The sequence below is a fragment of the Amblyraja radiata genome, chromosome 32 (assembly GCF_010909765.2).
Source record: "Amblyraja radiata isolate CabotCenter1 chromosome 32, sAmbRad1.1.pri, whole genome shotgun sequence".
Taxonomy (NCBI): Eukaryota; Metazoa; Chordata; class Chondrichthyes; order Rajiformes; family Rajidae; genus Amblyraja; species Amblyraja radiata.
In genome coordinates, this window is record NC_045987.1 from 25,509,756 (window position 1) to 25,529,178 (window position 19,423).

The window sequence follows — 19,423 nt, forward strand, 5'->3', positions numbered from 1 at the left end:
AACCTGTCTATGCCCCTTCTACATTAGTACCACCTGCCCACGTTTGGTCCCTATCCCTATAAATCTTTCCTATCCATGAAATCAGAACCTATAACGTGATTTGACACTTTACTGTCTACATAGTACAGGGCCCCGAAAGAGGGACAACAATATTTGGCATTTGCAGCTATATCCCGTGAATGAATTCCAGGCTTGGATGGAGTGGATGTGGAGAGAGTGTTTCCACAAGTGGGAGCGTCCAGGAACAGAGGGCACACCCTCAGAATAAAAGGACGTACTTTTAAAAAGGAGATGAGGAGGAATTTCTTCAGCTGGAGGGTGGTGAATCTGTGGGATTGATTGAAGGCCAAGTCATTGGGTATTTTTAAAGCGGAGATTGATATGTTCTTGAATACTAAGGGTGTCAAGGGTTAAGGCAGGAGAACGGGGTCAAGAAGAAAAGATAGATCATGAGATCATAAGATTATAAGATCAGCCATGGTTGAATGACGAGGCAAGCATGATGGACCGAATGGCCTAATTCTATTCCTAAGTCATCTTAATGAGTGAACGTGTGGACCAAAATAAATGATGCACCTCCCTAATCAATTATGCTCAACTGTCTGCATTTATTGATGTTATCTTTCATACCTGCTACCTGTATGGTCTAAGTCTATGATGCCCCTGATATTGATGGTGTGAATAGTCAGGCAACTCTATAACTGGATGGGAATAATTATGCAGATCTGAACATTCACCTGTATGCGTATATATAAATAATTAGACAGATTTGTACCACATATGTAAATGATTAAGAACATTTACCCATTAATATGAATAATTATGCAAACCCATTTATTCAGATGAAAAATCATGCAAATTGGTACTTTATTAAATTATGCAAATCTGTGCCAACAGATGTAAAATAATCCAAATGTACTTGAATTTCAATGATCTAAAAATTACCGGTAGACTCAAATTATTATTCAAATCTGTACCAAAAGATATGAATAATTATGTAAATCTAAACACAGATGTGAATAATTATGCCAGCCTATACCTACAGGTGAATCACTATCCAAAACTGCACCAGGTTATACATTAACATGCAGATTGGGGTAATTATTCCTATGTAGGCATATATTTGCATAATTATTCATATATGATCTGGCAGATATGAATAATCATGCATCACTTTCCATCAATGGAACATGAATGTTATTAATACATTCTCGGTGTGACAGGTCTATGAACCGAATAAAGAAAAAATAGACACAAAGGGCTGGAGTAAACCAGGGGGTCAGGCAGCATGTGTAGGAAATAACTGCAGATGCTGTTTTAAATCGAAGGTAGACACAAAATGCTGGAGTAACTTAGCGGGACAGGCAGCATCTCTGGAGGGAAGGAATGGGTGACATCTGAAGAAGGGTCTCGACCCAAAACGTCACCCATTCCTTCTCTCCAGAGATGCTGCCTGTCCCGCTGAGTTACTCCAGCATTTTGGGTCAGGCAGAATCTCTGGAGAAAATGGATAGGTGACGTTTCGGGTCAGGACCCTTCTTCAGACTGATTGTAGGGGGAGGGGAGGAAAGCTAGAGGAGAGGAGAGAAGGGTCCTTTTACGTCCCTTTTATTCTGAGGCTATGACCTCTGGCCCTACATCTTCTCCACATCCACTCTATCCAGGTTTGGGCCGCTTTAGTTTCAATGGTGAGGGTTAGTTGGTGGATGGGCTGTTGCCAGGTCTGTCCATGCGTGGGTCAGTAGAGTGGAGAGGAACCACAGTGAAGGAACCACAGCTGCAAGGTGAGGTGCATGTACTAGTGTTTGCTCAGCAATTCTTGCGACCTGACGCAAACCTGTAGGGTGTATTCACCACTGCGAGAGTCCAGGGGGGGGCGGGGGGGGTGTTCGTCAGTTATGGGTCTGTCCCACTTAGGCGATTTTTTGGGCGACTACAGGCGACTGCCGGAAATTTTTCAACATGTTGACAATTTTCGCTGTCGTAGGTTGTCGCCAGGTGTCGTAGGTGAATTCCATTAAAACTAGTCCCTGGCAGTCGCCTAAGTGGGTCAGGCCCTTTAGTTATCTAAATTGGAGGATTCACTGTTCATGACATGCTTCACATTTTTATCCCTCTTCTCTCCTTACCTCATGGCCTTTTGTCTTTTCATCTCTGCCCTTTATCCAACCACCCATCTGACCTGTGTCCACCTATCACTCACCTGGCTTTGTCCCATTCCCACCTCTCTTCCAGCCCTAAAACAGTCTGAAGAAGGGTCCCGATCCGAAACATCACCCATCCATGTTCTCCAGAGATGATGGAATGGGTGACGTTTTGGGTCGAGACCCTTCTTCAGAATGTGACCCAAAACGTCACCCATTCCTTCTCTCCAGAGATGCCGCCTGTCCCGCTGAGTTACTCCAGCTTTTTGGATCTACTTTCGGTTTAAACCAGCATCTGCAGTTCCTTCCCACACTTCTCCAGAGATGATGCCTGACCCGCTGAGTTACTCCAGCACTTTGTATCTTTTACTGTAGTTGCATCTGCCATTCCTTGTGTCGACATGGATACTGGGACTTTGGTGAGCTCAAAGGATGCGGAATCTGGTGCCCGGCTGAACTTAAATGACAACTCTTTTCTCGAGGAAAAAAAAATTTGCACATTTTCTCCTAAAAATTCAATCGTTGCCTGCTGGGCTTTGAAGCTTTGTCTACTGTAGAGACAATGAACTGCAGAGGCTGGAATCTTTCACAAACTGAAACATCACCTATCCATGTTCTCCAGAGATGCTGCCTTGCCTGCTGAGTTACTCCAGCATTTTGTGTGCTTTGAGCCATGCGATTAGCTTTCTTCTATTTGGACATAATTCATGACCCAGTCTTAAGGGTCTGTCCCACTTAGGCGATTTTTTTCGACAACTGCCCGCAACTGTCACAGTCGTAGCAGGTAGCCGAAAAAGCTGCAACTGGACAACCCCCCCCTCACCCTTCGACAACGTCTACCACAACCTACCACCTAGTCGACGTCAAGCTACGGCAAGCTACCAACAACCGGCGACCCATTAGGACGTCCACCTACGACCATTGGCGTATCTCATTGAAACATATAAGATTGTTAAGGGTTTGGACACGCTAGAGGCAGGAAACATGTTCCCGATGTTGGGGGAGTCCAGAACCAGGGGCCACAGTTTAAGAATAAGGAATAAGCCATTTAAAACGGAGACGAGGAAGCACTTTTTCTCACAGAGAATGGTGAGTCTGTGGAATTCTCTGCCTCAGAGGGTGGTGGAGGCCGGTTCTCTGGATGCTTTCAAGAGAGAGCTAGATAGGGCTCTTAAAAATAGCGGAGTCAGGGGATATGGGGAGAAGGCAGGAACAGGGTACTGATTGGGGATGATCAGCCATGATCACATTGATCAAATGGCCTACTCCTGCACCTATTGTCTATTGTCTATTGACCACACCTACAACAACCTACCAGGACACAGATGCCAACCTATGACAACCAAAGTCAACCCATGTCCACCCGCGACAAGCTACGACCCTGTCGGCGACAACTGAAGACAATTCAGTCGCCGGTTGATGTAGGTAGTCGCCAATAGAATTCACCAAAGTCAGCACCCGGCGACAACCAACGGCACCTGGCGACAACCTACGACAGCACCTGCGACAGGAGCAGACAAGCTACGATAAGCCCACAGTCGCCAAAACGATTCGACCATTTCAAAGTCCTGTGGCGACCAGAAAAACATTACGACTCTTTAGGCGACTTGAAGTGACAACTCACGACCATACAGGCGTCACCCCGCGACCATGGGGCGACACCTAGTCGCTTGCAGTCGCCGAAAAAATCGCCTAAGTGGGACAGGGGCTTACCTCCTTCAAACCACCAGAGGCAATCTGGAGGAACAGCACCTCATATTTCTGTTCCCAGTTTCCAAGATCCTTTTACACTCTTTGCATTCCCCATTTCTTGTGCTTCCTTTAAACATTGTGGATCAGCTGGAAAATTCATCATACGATTTAAATAGCTCACCACTTTACAACTGATGCCAACACAATAGGTCAAATGGCCTCCCCTGTGCCTTAAATTTCCACGATTTCTACGAGGAATAGATCGGGAAGACGCACAGAGTCTCTTGCCCAGAGTAGGGGAATCGAAAACCAGAGTAGTGCGTTCGGCCGAACGCACTATGGGAACTACACTCACCCCCCCTGCAGGAACTATACATCAGGAGGTGCAACTGCAGAGCCAACAAGATCATGGGAGACCCCTTCCACCCCTGCAACGGACTGTTCCAGCTGCTACGGTCAGGCAAATGCCTCCGTTGCCATGCTGTGAGAACGGAGAGGGTGAGAAGGAGTTTCTTCCCAGAGGCCATTAGGACTGTAAACTCGTATCTCTCCAGGGACTAACTTTACGGAACCAATTTACTGGTGTGTGGTGTCTTTTTAAAATTGCTGTTTTTTTCCTTTTTCTTCCCTCCCACAATGATGTAATATGTGAATATGTGATTCTGTTCCATTCTGTTTGTAGTTTGTTTGTTTGTTTTTTTGCACAAAGTCGGTGAGCATTGCCACTTTTCATTTCACTGCACATCTCGTATGTGTATGTGACGAATAAACTTGACTTGACTTGACTTGACATAGGTTTAAGGAGGGGGGGGGGGTGTAAGACACCCGAGGGGTAACCTTTTCACGAGTTGCATTCGTGGTGATTTCTCCAACTTCAAGTAATCCCTGCATCCCTCCCCCATCCAAGTCATCTTGTTGAGTCTCATTGTTTGTTACTCGTTTTCACCTAAATCACATCTAACAATGGCCTGTTTCATTTACCATTGTTACTTTTTTACACATCTTTCATATACGAGGTAGTTGAGGCAGGAACATTTGGACAGGTACATTGAAAGGGCAGGTTTGGAGGGATACGGGCCAAACGCAGGCAGGTGGGACTAGTGCGGATGGGGCATGTTGGCTGGTGTGGGCAAGTTGGGCCGAAGGGCCTGATCCCACGCTGTATCACTCTATGACTATGATTCTATCTCAAGCCTGTAAAGCCCTGCCTGTGGGAAAAGCTCAAGTTGCTCTGAGAGAGTGCTTTAAATGAATTGAATGCATGATATCAAGCCTTTATCTTGATGAAAGCAGACCACGCTGAGATGCTCAATTGTGGGAGAGATTCGTTTCAAAGGGCTTCTGACGGCACAGAGTCCTTTTGATGTGGAAAGGCCTTGTAATACAAAGTGAATGGCTTGCTTCCCCCGTGGAGCTTTACACTTCATTATAGGGGCCGCAGAACACCCCACATCCTCAACACACTCTTGCTGAGTGTAACGTCATCTCAACGATTAGCTCTCTTTTGTTCAACAAACTCATGGACGCCTGACTACCTTTCTGTTCATCAAAGCTAAGAAATAAAAACTGCAGGAGACCGCAAGGCTTAAACAGAAACCGAAAATGCTGGACAGCTCAACAGGTCAATTCCATTCAGAGCATGAAAGAGCCTTTCTGTACAATGAGCCAGAGCCAACACTCAGTCTGCCTGGACCTACCTGATCTCCCAGTTGCCTAACACTTTAACTCCCCATCCCATTCCCACAATGACCTTCCTGTCCTCGGCCTCCTCCATTGTCATAGTGAGGCCCCCCAGTGCAAATTGAAGGAACAGCACCTCATATTTTAGAAACATAGAAAATGAAGTGCAGGAATAGGCCATTCGGCCCTTCGAGCCAGCACTCCCATTCAATATGATTACGGCTGATCATCTAAAATCAGTACCCCGTTCCTGCTTTTTCCCCGATATCCCTTGATTCCGTTAGCCCTAAGAGCTAAATCTAACTCTCTCTTGAAAACATCCAGTGAATTGGCCTCCACTGCCTTCTGTGGCAGAGATTTCCACAGATTCACAACTCTCTGGATGAAGAAGTTTTTTAAACTGTGACCCCTGGTTCTGTACTCCCCCAACATCGAGAACATTTTTCCTGCATCTAGCCTGTCCAATCCTTTAAGAATTTTATATGTTTCTATGATATCCTCTCATCCTTCTAAATTCCAGTGAATACAAGCCCAGTCGACCATGTGCTCTAATTTTGCACACTAATCTCTTGTCTGGGACCTTGTCGAAGGCTTTCTGAAAGTCCAGATACACCACATCCACTGGCTCTCCCTTAAAGCCCTGTCCCAAGAGCTCTCCCGAGTTTAAAAATAAATCAAACTCGTGGTAAGCACGTAGAATGAACGTAGCGGGTACGTCGGAGCTCGGGGACATCTCTTAGCGCTAATGGCAGGTACTCAGGAAACGTGGTAACTAGTTAAGATTTTTCAACATGTTGAAAAATGTCCACGAGTAAAATATACTCGGGATGTAAAAATTTGATACATTTTAACTCCTAGTATACCACAGTAGCTCGTGAGTTTACCATAGTAGGACCTGGTGTCCTATATCACTGTTGTACATTCATGATGGAAATAAGAATAATATTCATTACCTTTGAATTGTAGTTTTATGTAATACTCCCATAATTTCTGAGTTCCATTTCTATCAGACATACAGAATGTTGCAAGGTAATATCTTGCCCAAACTGAGTTGTAACTTTCTATCTCAATAAATATCACAAAATGTGCCATTGTTTCAGCCACATTATGACAAAATATAGAATGTAAGTTATTTGTTATCAGTCACCCCATTCCAGAAACAACAGTACATAAAGAAGAACATTTGTTTTACTAATTTACAAGCATGTACCATACATGGTCCGTTGATCCATATCCAGCACAATGTTGTGATAATTGCATAAAAGGTCTAAGAAATTTGGTGTGGAATGATAATCCATCTCAGTATTCATTTAGGCAAGTCCCAAGATATAGATACTTTTCCCCCACCCCCAATCCCCCTTGCCCGATCTTCATTGAACCTACCATTTGACCAATGGTAAAATGCTCGGACTGGAAGTGTCGTCTGCCCCGACAGCTCGCAAGAGGGTGAACCTGTTATCAAGAGGCACCTCCACCGAGGTCTCCAGCACTCGTTTCATCCCCTTCCTCTCCGTCTCTACCCGTCACACCTCTTGTAGTCTTGGAGTGACGAGCTGACTGTCGGTCCTGTCCAGGAAGCTTCCGTTGCCCGGATGGACCGCAGGTCATCCAGCTGCTGCTCCAGTTCCCTAACTCGGCCCCTGAGGAGCTGCACCTGGACACAGTTCCCACAGGTGTAGTGGTCGGTGACACCAGCCGTGCCCCTGACTTCCCACATCCTGCAGCAAACGCACCGCAGTAATATTCCTGCCATCACGTCAATAAGTTTAAATATTTAAATTAAATTAAACACACAACCGAATAAATGTAGCCCCCTCGCAGAAGACTCTTGAGACAAAGACTAAAAGGCCTGTCCCACTTGGGCATCATTTGCGTGTAATTCAGGACATTTTATACTACTATTGTTTGTTTGTTTGTTTTATGTATAAAAATATATATGATTGGAGAATTCAATGTTCATACCATTGGGTTGTCAGCTATCCCAAGCAGAATATGAGGTTCTGTTGCTCCAGTTTGCCTGTGGGCTTTGATGGAGTTGCACGAGGCCATGACTGATGTGCAAAGAAAAGGAAGCTGATCCCATTACTAAATGGTTTAAAGATCACAAAGTGCTGGAGTAATTCAACGAGTCAGGCAGCATCTCTGGAGAACATGGATAGGTGAGGTTTCGCTTCGTGAAAGATTCCAGCCTCTGAGGGTCCTTATGTCTACAGTAGACGGCTCAAAGCCCAGCGGGCAAAGATTTGATATTTAGAAAATGCGCAAAAGCATTTATCTCAAGAAAGAGATGTCGTTTGGAAATGAGTACCGACATGGATGGTGAAAGCAGAGTCACGCAGTCTTCAAAATGGTTGGGGACTACACTTTGGACTTTAGAGATACAGCATGAAAACAGCCCTTCGGTCCACCTAATCTGCATCGACTAGCGATCACCCTGCTGCACACCAGCACCATTCTACACACCAAGGACAATTCTGCAATGTACAGAGGGCCAAGTAACCTACAAACCAGGAGTGTGGGAAGAAACGGGAGCACCCGGAGAAAACCCACACGGGTCACAAGGAGAAGGTATAAACTCTGTACAGACAGCACCCGCAGTCAGGATCGAACCCGGGACCCTGGTGCTGTAAGGCAGCAACTCTCCCGCTATGCCACCGTGCCGTGTTGAGAGAGGAGAGCTCATGGGCCCACATGAATATAGGTGCACTGGAGCTCACTTCTCTAGGTTGTAAGTTCATAATCACTTCATTAAACCCCAGCGTTTGCCAATCTTTGTTGCCAACGTTTTTTTCTATCAGGATAATGGTTGAAATTCACAAAATCAAGGAAATTTATAAATCAGCAGGCCATTCGGCCCATTGCCAGCCACTTGTGGCCATAAGGTCATAAGTGATAGGAGTAGAATGAGGCCATTCGGCTATTGAATTCTCCAGCTCTCAGTATCCTGGCTTGTAAGCAACATGAACTATGCAGATCAATGCGATAGTCATATCGTCATAAGCTCATAGGGAATAGGAGTATAATTAGGCCATTTGGCCCATCAAGTCCACTCCATCATTCAATAATGGCTAATCTATCTCTCCCTCCTAACCCCATTCTCCTGCCTTCTCCCCATAACTTCTGATACCCAAACTAATCATGAATTTATCTATCTGTGCATCCAAAATATCCATTGACGGCCTCCACAGCCTTCTGTGGCAAAGAATTCCTCAGATTCACCACCCTATTCATGGACGTCATGGCTGATATTGTGAATTCCACTTTTTTCCTGATTCCCATTTTCCAGTCTTCCTCAGGGTCCAAAACTCAATCAACCTCATTCCTTATCTCTCAGTGATTGGGTTTCAGGGTAGAGAATGTCTTGTACAACGCCCTGGGTAAAACAACACTCTTCTCGTCTTTTGGCATCTCTCATTCACACCTTAATACTCCCTAAAGTTTAGTTTAGTTTAGTTTATTGTCAGGTGTACCAAGGTACAGTGAAGAGCTTTGGGCGAATGCTATCCAGTCAGCGGAAAGACAATGCATAAGGTCATAGGGAATAGGAGTAGAATTAGCCCCATTCGGCCCATCAACTCTGTTCCGTCATTCAATCATGGCTGATCTATCTCTCCATCCTAACCCCATTCTCCTGCTTTCTCCCCATAACCCCTGACACCAGTACTAATCAATAATCTCTGCTTTAAATATATCCACTGACTTGGCCTCCACAGCCGTCTGTGGCAAAGAATTCCAGATTCACCACATGATGACAATCAAGCCATCCACGGTGTACAGAGAGATACACGATAAAGGGAACAACATAAATAACATTTAGTGGAAGGGGTCTCCAATGAGGTAGATGGTAGCTCAGGACGGGAATTAGTTATCTCCCCCCCTCCCATCTTTCAAGCAGTGAGCTCCAGACTTTGTCCACTCTTTGAATGAAGGCCCGCCGACTGATTCAATATTTTAAACCAAATCCCTGCCCTCCAGTTACAGGCCTCTCTGTGAAGTAGAACTGCTTTTTTGCTGAAGCAGAGACAACAGCGCAAGAAGTGACCTTTACCGAACGCAATGCAATGAAATCAAAATGCCAAGAGCTCTCATAAAGATCGTGGCCCATCCTAATGGTTTGGTTTTTGCAGCAGAGTTTATTTGTTCAGAGATTTCTGTTTGGATAGCTTATATTTCAAGTTAAAAATGACAGAGTATTTAATGGTTCTAAGTGATGCCACCCATCTCTGGGCAAGAGAGTGGACAGTGTGCGTACACACTGACCCAATAGGAACTCCTTGGGTTTGATGTTTTACCGCTTCATCTCTACTGGGGAATAATGTGATGGGCACCTTGGTTTTACTTGAACTCAGGACCCAGGCTTTTAGAATTAGAATTAGAATTACCTTTATTGTCATTCAGACCGTAAGGTCTGAATGAAATTTCGTGCCTGCAATCATACATACAATCATACAATAATAAACAACACTAAACACAAATTAACATCCACCACAGAGAGTCCTCCAAGCACCTCCTCACTGTGGTGGAGGCAAAAATCTTAGGGCTGCAGTCTCTTCCCTCCTCTTCTCCCTCTGCGCTGAGGCGATTCCCCACCGGGCGATGGTACAAACAGTCCCGCACTGATTTGGGGCTTTTTAATTATGAATGTTTTGGTTTATGATGTTATCTTTGAAGAATGAGAGAGAGAATGAAAGAAAGAGGGAATGAGTGAGTGAGAGAGAGACAGACAGACAGACAGACAGACAGACAGACAGACAGACAGACAGACAGACAGACAGACAGACAGACAGACAGACAGACAGCTGAAGAAGGGTTTCGGCCTTCATAGATGCTGCTGCACCCGCTGAGTTCCTCCAGCAATTTTGTGTACCTTAGATAGATAGATAGATAGATAGATAGAGACAGAGAGATAGAGAGACAGAGAGAGACAGAGTCAGAGACAGCATGGAAACAGGCCCTTCGGCCCATGGGTAAATGCCGACCATCGATCACCTGTTCACACTTGTTCATAAGTGATAGCACTAGAATTAGGCCATTCGGCCCATCAAATCTACTCCGCCATTCAATCATGGCTGATCTATCTCTCCCTGCTAACCCAATTCTCCTGTCTTCTCCCCATAACCCCTGACACCTGTACAAATCAAGAATCTATCTATTTCTGCCTTAAAAATATCCATTGCCATGGCCTCCACAGCCGTCTGTGGCAAATAATTCTACAGATTCACCGCCCTTTGAGTAAATAAATTCTTCCTCATCTCCTTCCTAAAGGTACATCCTTTAACTCTGAGGCTGTGACCTCTGGTCCTAGACTCTCCCACTAGTGGAAGCATCCTCTCCACATCCACTCTATCCGGTTCTACATGATCCCACTTTCACATCCACTCCCTATACATTTGGGGGCAAAACTGAGGGCAGTTAACCTACAAGCCCACACATCTTTGGGATGACTGGGGCATAGGAACAGGGGGAGGATATTTCTCACGACCCAATCCACCATCTAATATGAAGGAGTGAGGTCTGAGCTAGTTATAGATCAGTGAAAATCCCCATCCCTCCCCTCACCTCTGTTCACCACCTCTCTCCCCTCCATCATTCCGAAGAAGGATCCCAATACAAAAAGCTATCTGTCCATTTCCTTCTGCAGATGCATCCTGACCTGCTGAGTTGCTCCAGCTGTTTTTCTTTGAACTCCAGAAGGGGGTTAGGTCAGTAGGCCGGAGCCTGGCATGGGAGTCAGAAGGCTATGGTTTCAAATCCCATTCAAAGTCTCAATAGACAATAGACAATAGACAATAGGTGCAGGAGTAAACCATTCGGCCCTTCGCCCCATATCCCCTGACTCCGCTATTTTTAAGAGCCCTATCTAGCTCTCTCTTGAAAGCATTCAGGGAACCTGCCTCCACCGCCCTCTGAGGCAGAGAATTCCACAGACTCACCACTCTCTATGAGAAAAAGTGTTTCCTCGTCTCCGTTCTAAATGGCTTACTCCTTATTCTTAAACTGTGGCCCCTGGTTCTGGACTCCCCCAACATCGGGAACAAATCAGGTCTCGAGCACAAAAACTCCAGGCTCATCCCATTGCTGGTGAGGCGAAAATACAGAAACGTGATCGCCCACTGCCCTGAAATGCCCTTTGCTGCACAACCTGATATGAGTTTAGAATTTTTAGTTCTTATTTCAGATTTCTGATAAAGCCACTGTCTCACAGCGTCAGTGACCCAGGTTCGATCCTGGCTGCGGGTTCTGTCTGTACGGAGTTTGTACGTTCTCCCCGTGACCGCGTGGGTTTTCCCCGGGTGCCCCGGTTTCCTCCCGCACTCTGTATCTCTAAACTAATCTAACCTACACAGAGTGAAAGAAGCAGTTCCTGAGTCCGGTGGTGCGCGATTTCAAGATTCTGTACCTTCTGCCCGACCAAAACAAGTGGGAATCTTTTCCCCCTTGGAATCATTACCGCATTGGAATGGCACGGAATTCTTGCAGGGGCTGAGGCAGGTGTGACTCCTTGTCATAATGTCATAAATGATAGGAGCAGAATTAGGCCATTCGGCCCATCAGGTCTACTCCGCCATTCAATCATGGATGATCTATCTCTCCCTCCTAACCCCATTCTCCTGCCTTCTCCCCATAACCCCTGACACCCGCACTGATCAAGAATCTATCCATTTCTGCCCTAAAAATATCCACTGGCTTGGCCTCCACAGCCGTCTGTGGCAATGAGTTCCGCAGATTCACCACCATCTGGCTAAAGAAATTCCTCCTCATGTCCTTGTGTTGTGGCCGGGACTGTGGATGGCTGTTGTTTAACGACTGCAGCGCTTGTATCACTGCGGAGACACAGCGTGCTTTGCTCTGCCGGAGCAGGCAGCACTGTGGAGAGAGTGCGTCACACACCAGCCTTCCCCATGGAGGGGACAGACTGAGCCAGACACCGCAGGGTGCCAGAGTCACGGCAGGGAGTGCGTCAGCTTCACCGGTCCGTCACGCACGGGCACAAAGGGAACCTCCTCACCGAGGCTTTGGGGGGTTGGCACAAACTGACCGCTGGAGACTAATTAAAGCAGATTAATTATACAAGGTGCTTGTTAGTGCAATGATGTCTGGCTGAGGACTGTGATAGTAGCAACACCCTCCAGCACATGTTAGGCACATTGAAAGGATGCTATCACTTGTCTCACACCTCCTTGCTGTGACTTGCAGGTACCTTGGTAGGCGTCAAAACACATCCCAGGTTACCAGCGTTTAAGAAGGAACTTCAGATGCTGGAAAATCGAAGGTACACAAAAATGCTGGAGAAACTCAGTGGTGCAGCAGCATCTAAGCCTATTTCCTTCGCTCCATAGATGCTGTTGCACCCGCTGAGTTTCTCCAGCATTTTTGTGTACCCCAGGTTACCAGTGTTGCACTTGTACAAGGGAATTAGCCACAGCCTGTGCACAATCGCTTCCAGCGCTCAGCTACATCTCTAAAGTGATGAACCCATGCTGGCTACATGGAGACACAGACACAGCATGGAAACAGGCCCTTCAGCCCACCGAGTCTGCGCCAACCAGCGATCCCCGCACACAAACGCTGTCCTACACACACAGTGGACAATTTACAATATTACCAAAGCCAGTTAACCTGCGAGCCCGCATGTCTTTGGAGTGTGGGAGGAAACCGGGAGCAGCCGGAGGAAACCCATGTGCAGGTCACGGGGAGAACGTGCAAACTCCGTACAGACAGCACCTGTAGACAGGATGGAATCCGGGATCCCTATCTATGTTCCACTCATGCTGAGGTACAGCCCAGATACGGGAGACTAGAAGAGAATTCATTATTTTTACTCCATGGTCACCCCACCCCTGCCTAACTCGCCCCCAAACCTCTGTAACCTGGCAATTCATTTTTCTGAAACATAGACACAAAAAGCTGGAGTATCTCAGCGGGTCAGGCAGCATCTCTGGAGAAAAGGAATAGGTGATGTTTCGGGTCTCTTCTTGGTACTGAGAGCTTTCCCACATCCGTAGCTGTCTCCTTTCATTTCAATGGGATTTCCCGCAACCAGGAACAGTGACGTCTCCAAGCTGGCTAACGAGCCTAGGCCAGTTTAGGTTAAAGACACAAAGTGCTGGAGTAACTCAGTGGGGAAAGCAGCATCACTGGAGAACATTGGTACTTGATGTTTCGGGTGGAGACCCTTCCTCAGACTGAACATAGTGGGCTGGGGGGTGGGGGGGGGGGGGAGAGGGGGGAGAGAAAGCTGGAAGGGAGGTGGGAAGCGGGACAAATTCTGGCAAGTGACAGGTGGATTCAGGGTAGACGCCAAAATGGTGGAGTAATTCAGTGGGTCAGGCAAAGTCTCCGGAGAAAAGGAACAGGTGATGTTTCGGGTCAAGTCTTTCGGGTCAAAGTCTGAAGAAGGGTCTCAACCCGTCACCCACCTTCTCTCTAGAGATGCTGCCTGACCCGCTGAGTTAATCCAGCATTTTGCGTCCGTCTTCGGTGTAAACCAGCATCTGCAGTTCCTTCCTCCACATGTGAGAGGGATTTAAGGGGCGACCTAATTGGCGAGTTTAGAAGAGTTTAGGAGAGTTTGAAAAAATGTCATGTTGAACACCTCCTTCGACTATGTTGAAGACTGGCTACGACTAACTTCAGGAAAATTGGACACCGAATAGCGGAGAGTGAAGACGACCTCCTTCGACCTACCTTCGACTATGATGAAGACTATCTATGACTACCTTCGACTACCTTTGTTTACCTACGACTAACATGCCGACCTACTACGACCTACTATGACTAAACCTACGAGTAAAATAAGAATCAATTTTTTCCATGGCGACCTTTTTTTACTCGCGGGCATTTTTCAACATTGTATTGTATTTTAATGACCACACAGCCAGGCAGGTGGAATTTTGGGTTATTGATAAATATGCCGCGACCTAGCTGAGGCCTCGAGTACGCGGAAACCACTCTCGAGCATGAAGAAGGGTTACAAAAACCTGCTACGACCTCGTGTCGACCATGCTGCGAGTAATGGTCGCAGCATGGTCGCGGTTTGGGTCTCGCGGTTTGGGTCTCCCAAGTGGGACAGCCCCTTTAGAATGGCAGGCGGGTGGACAATGGCCAGAGATGAGAAGACAAAAAGTGTGAGACGCGGAGATAAGAGGAGAAGAGGCGTGAAATGTAAAGCTGGAGGAAGGAACACCGATGGAGGGTGGGGGTGGGAAGGGGGAATGGGAGAAGAAAAAAAACGTTTTTACTTCATTACTGAAACACTTTGGACTGTTAAACAAACTCTGGGGCATGATTAAGTTATGATCTTGTAATAAGGTAAACAGACCACTTTGTTTTGATTTCTCAGAGGCAAGAGTGCTTCACTGGATGTGCGCTTCAGATTATCCACCCCCTCATGTCAGGGACAATTAATGATGTTCCCTCTCCATCCTTTGATATGTGACGGAGGAGGTAGCTGGTCTCAGTGGTATATCCACAGTCACAGGTGGGGCCAGAGCAGGCAAAGACTGCAACGTTCCTGCGCTGAGCGACAGACGAAACCAGCTACCGTGATGTTAAACATTCTACTCCCACCATCAGTAATCTTTTTTAATTTAATGTCAATAGACAATAGACAATAGGTGCAGGAGTAGGCTATTCGGCCCTTCGAGCCAGCACCGCCATTCAATGTGATCATGGCTGATCATCGCCAATCAGTACCCCGTTCCTGCCTTCTCCCCATATCCCCTAACTCCGCTATTTTTAAGAGCCCTATCTAGCTCTCTCTTAAAAGCATCCAGAGAACCTGCCTCCACCACCCTCTGAGGCAGAGAATTCCACAGACTCACCACTCTCTGTGAAAAAAGGTGTTTCCTCGTCTCCGTTCTAAATGGCTTACTCCTTATTCTTAAACTGTGGCCCCTTGTTCTGGACACCCCCAACATCGGGAACATGTTTCCTGCCTCTAGCATGTCCAAGCCCTTAACAATCTTATATGCGTCAATGAGATCCCCTCTCATCCTTCTAAACTCCAGAGTGTACAAGCCCAGCTGCTCCATTCCCTCAGCATATGACAGTCCCGCCATCCTAGGAATTAACCTTGTAAACCTACGCTGCAGACCATTCCTGACCATGTCAGACAAGCCAGACCATTTCATTTTACCTGAAGACGAATTCAACCCTGGGAGGGGATTTGAACATGTCCTTGGATAGCTCAGCCAGTCCGTCCAATCCCCACATCAAGTAATACAGCCAATACCTCACCACTGGGCACACGGTGGCGCAGAGGGTAGAGCTGCTGCCGCACAGCGCCAGAGACCCGGCTTCCATCCTGACCTCCAGTGCTGTCTATGTGGAGTTTGCACCTTCTCTTCGTGGCTACATGGGTTTCCTCCGGGTGTTCCGGGTTCCTCCCGCATCCCAAAGACGTGCGGGTTTGTGGGTTAATTGACCCTCTGTGTAATCACCCCTAGTGTGTAGGGAGTGGATGAGAAAGTGGGATAATGTGGAGCTAGTGTGAGCGGGTGATCGATGGTCGGCGTGGACTCGCTGGGCCAAAGGGCCTGTTTCCATGTTGGATCTCAAAAGTTAAATGAAGATATTGCCTTTCATTTTCCCTCCAAAGTGCTGGAGTAACTCAGCGGGTCAGGCAGTATCTCTGCGGAACATGGATAGGTGACGTTTCAGGTAGGGACCCTTCTTCAGACTGACTATAATAGGGCGGAGGGAGAAAGCTAGAGAGGTGTAGGCGGGACAAAGCCTGGCGAGTGATAGGTGGATACAGGCGAGGGAGGGGGGAGGCTCGATGGGCAGATGGCCAAAGGCCAGAGATGGAAAGGCATAAGGTGGTGAGATGCGGAGGGAAGGTGAGAAGAGGCGTGAAATGCTGCTGAGTCTTTCCTCTCTCTGCTGCTGCCACGTCCGACCTGACGTGTGGCGACCAGAACAGTGCACGACAGACAGAACAGTGTGCAGACCAACCAGTGACAATGGTGTGAGAGTGGTCCTTCATGAAGTTGACCACTCTCCTGGAGTCAATGGTAGCGTGGTGGTGGGAGTTGGTTTGAATGACCCCTGACTTTGAGTGACCCCGGACTTGGGTGCTCAAGAGTTCATAAGGTCAAAGTTCATAGTTTCTAGCTCCAGCTGCCAGTCTCCAGGCTTATAAGCAGCAGCAGCAGCAGCAGCTATGCAGCTCAATGGGACATTCAGTAATGTCATGGCTGATGTGGTGACATTCACTTCCTTGCCTGATTCCCATATCCCAGTCTTCCTTCCGGATCCAAAACTCCAATCAAACTCATGTGCATAGGTTGTAGGAGCAGCATTAGGCCATTCGGCCCATCAAGTCTACTCAGCCATTCAATCATGGCTGATCTATCTATCCCTCCCAACCCTATTCTCCTGCCTTCTCCCCACAACCCCTGAGACCCGTACTAATCAAGAATCTCAATCTCCGCCTTAAAAAGATCCATTGACGGCCTCCACAGCCATCTGTGGCAATGAATTCCACAGATTCACCACCCTCTGACTAAAGAAATTCCTCCTCATCTCCTTCCTAATGGTACATCCTTTAATTCTGAGGCTATGAACTCTCCCGCTAGTGGAAACATCCTCTCCACCTCCACTCTGTCCAAGCCTTTCATTATTCTGTACATTTCAACGAGGTCCCACCTCACCCGTCTAAACTCCAGCGAGTACAGGCACAGTGCCGTCAAACGCTCATCATCGATTAACCCAAGCGTTGCTGGGTGGTGCTTGGAGTTTTCATACCCTCTCGTGACTGCACAAGTGTTGCTCCGCAACTTCCGATTGCCTCCAATGTCCTGTGAATTGGCCATTGTAAGCTGCCCCTTATGCAGGTGGCCGTTGAGGGGTATGTGGGAGAGAGTAGGTTGCAGAGAAATAAAACATAAAGTGCTGGAGTAACTCAGCAGGTCGGGCAGCATCTCTGGAGAACATGGATAGGTGACGTTTTGGATCGGGACCCTTCTTCAGACTGATCGTTTGAAGTTTGATGTCTGACTCTTGTCAAGCTTGAAAGGGTTCGTAGAATATTTACCAAGATGTTTTTTTAGATTAGATAGATTAGATTAGATTAGATTAGATTTGTTGTCATTTGAACCCAGAAGTTCAAACGAAATTTGGTTTCTGCACATACAAACAAGAAAAAGAACCAAGACACAACACAATTTACACAAACATCCATCACAGCGAATCTCCTCCTCACTGTGATGGAAGGCAAAGTCTTATCTCTCCCCTGCACTCCCCATTCTCCTCCCGATGTCAAAGTCAAAGCCCCCGGCGGGCGATGGTAAATAAGTCCCGCGGCCATTAAAGCCGCACCGGGCGATGCAAGGCCACGCTCCGGGTCTTGATGTTGGAGCCCCCGGCGGGCGCTAGCAAAGATACTAGAGGAGGCTCCTCTAGTATCTTTGGGTGCTAGCAAGTCCCGTGGCAATTTGAGGCCGCGCCGGGCGATGTAAGGCCCCGCTCCAGGTCATCCTCAACCCTGCAACTCGGGCGGTTGAAGTCGCGTTTGCGGAAGCTCCGAAAAGCGGTCTCCCACCAGGGACCCGCGGGCTCCCGGTGTCACCGTCCACCGGGCCGGCGGCCAGGCCAACAGAGTGTGAGCTTTAGGGAGAGGTTGAGGAGACTGGGACTTTATTCCTTGGAGCGCAGGAGGATGAGGGGTGATCTTATAGAGGTGTGCAAAATCATGAGAGGAATAGATCGGGTAAAGGCATAGAGTCTCTTGCCCGGAAGAGGCGAATTGAGAACCAGCGGACATAGCTGTAAGGTGAAGGGGGAAATATTTAACAGGAATCTGAGGGGTAACTTTTGTTACATGAAGGATGGTGGGTGTATCAAGCAAGCTGCCAGAGGAGGTAGTTGAGGCTGGGACTATAGCAAGAAATATTTACACAGGTACATGTATAGGACATGTTTGGAGGAATATGGGCCAAAGGTAGGCAGGTGGGACTAGTGTAGACGTATCGGTTGGTGTGGGCTGATGGAGCTGTTTCCACACTGTATCACTCTATGACTTGATTAGAATGTGAGGGGGGAGGGGGAAGGGGGGAGGGGGGGGGGGGGGGGGGGGAGAAATCTAGAAGAATGGGGATTGGTGGGAACAAACCACTCCACGAGACTTCACCCCACGAGAGAATATGTGAATCAGAGACTTCAGAACGGAGGCCCAATAATAAGCAGAGAGAAACATGAAACGAACTGCCAAACCACTTCTGTGAGAAGCACAAAGCTCAAACTATCTTCAGTAATATTTTGAAAGGGATGCTACTTTAGCTCAAAATGCACATGACAGATAGCAATTGTTGCCAATTTATTGTCTAATCAAATAATCATTGTGTCACAGTGCAATTATCTCATCATCCGCTAGCAGCTACCAGCTACACAACACCACTGTCAACGTTGCCTGGGAACTCATCCCTGTTCCACTCCACTACATGTGACATCCACAGGCATCACGCACAGCCCAGACCATCATGCAAACCGAATGAATGAATGAATGAATGGATACTTTATACTTTCCAGGTGTGGCAGAGATTCACCTGCACCTCCTCTAACCTCTTCTATTGCATTCGCTGCTCTAGATGTCAGCTGCTCTACATCGGTGAGACCAAGCGGAGGCTTGGCAATCGCTTCGCCCAACACCTCCGCTCGGTTCGCCAACTTGATCTCCCGGTGGCTCAGCACTTCAACTCCCCCTCCCATTCCGAATCCGACCTTTCTGTCCTGGGCCTCCTCCATAGCCAGAGTGAGGCCCACCGTAAATTGAAGGAGCAGCACCTCATATTTCGCTTGGGTAGTTTACACCCCGGCGGTATGAACAGTGACTTCTCTAATTTCAGGTAGTCCTTGCTTTCTCCCTCTTTCCCCTCCCCTTCCCAGCTCTCCCACAGCCCACTGTC

General features: G+C 47.4%; 1 protein-coding gene across 4 annotated transcripts in view; it reads right to left on the reverse strand.

Moving 5' to 3' along the window:
• Window positions 1-19,423, reverse strand: part of garnl3 (GTPase activating Rap/RanGAP domain like 3) — a 347,312-nt gene that overhangs the window by 127,361 nt on the left and 200,528 nt on the right. The window lies entirely within an intron of this gene.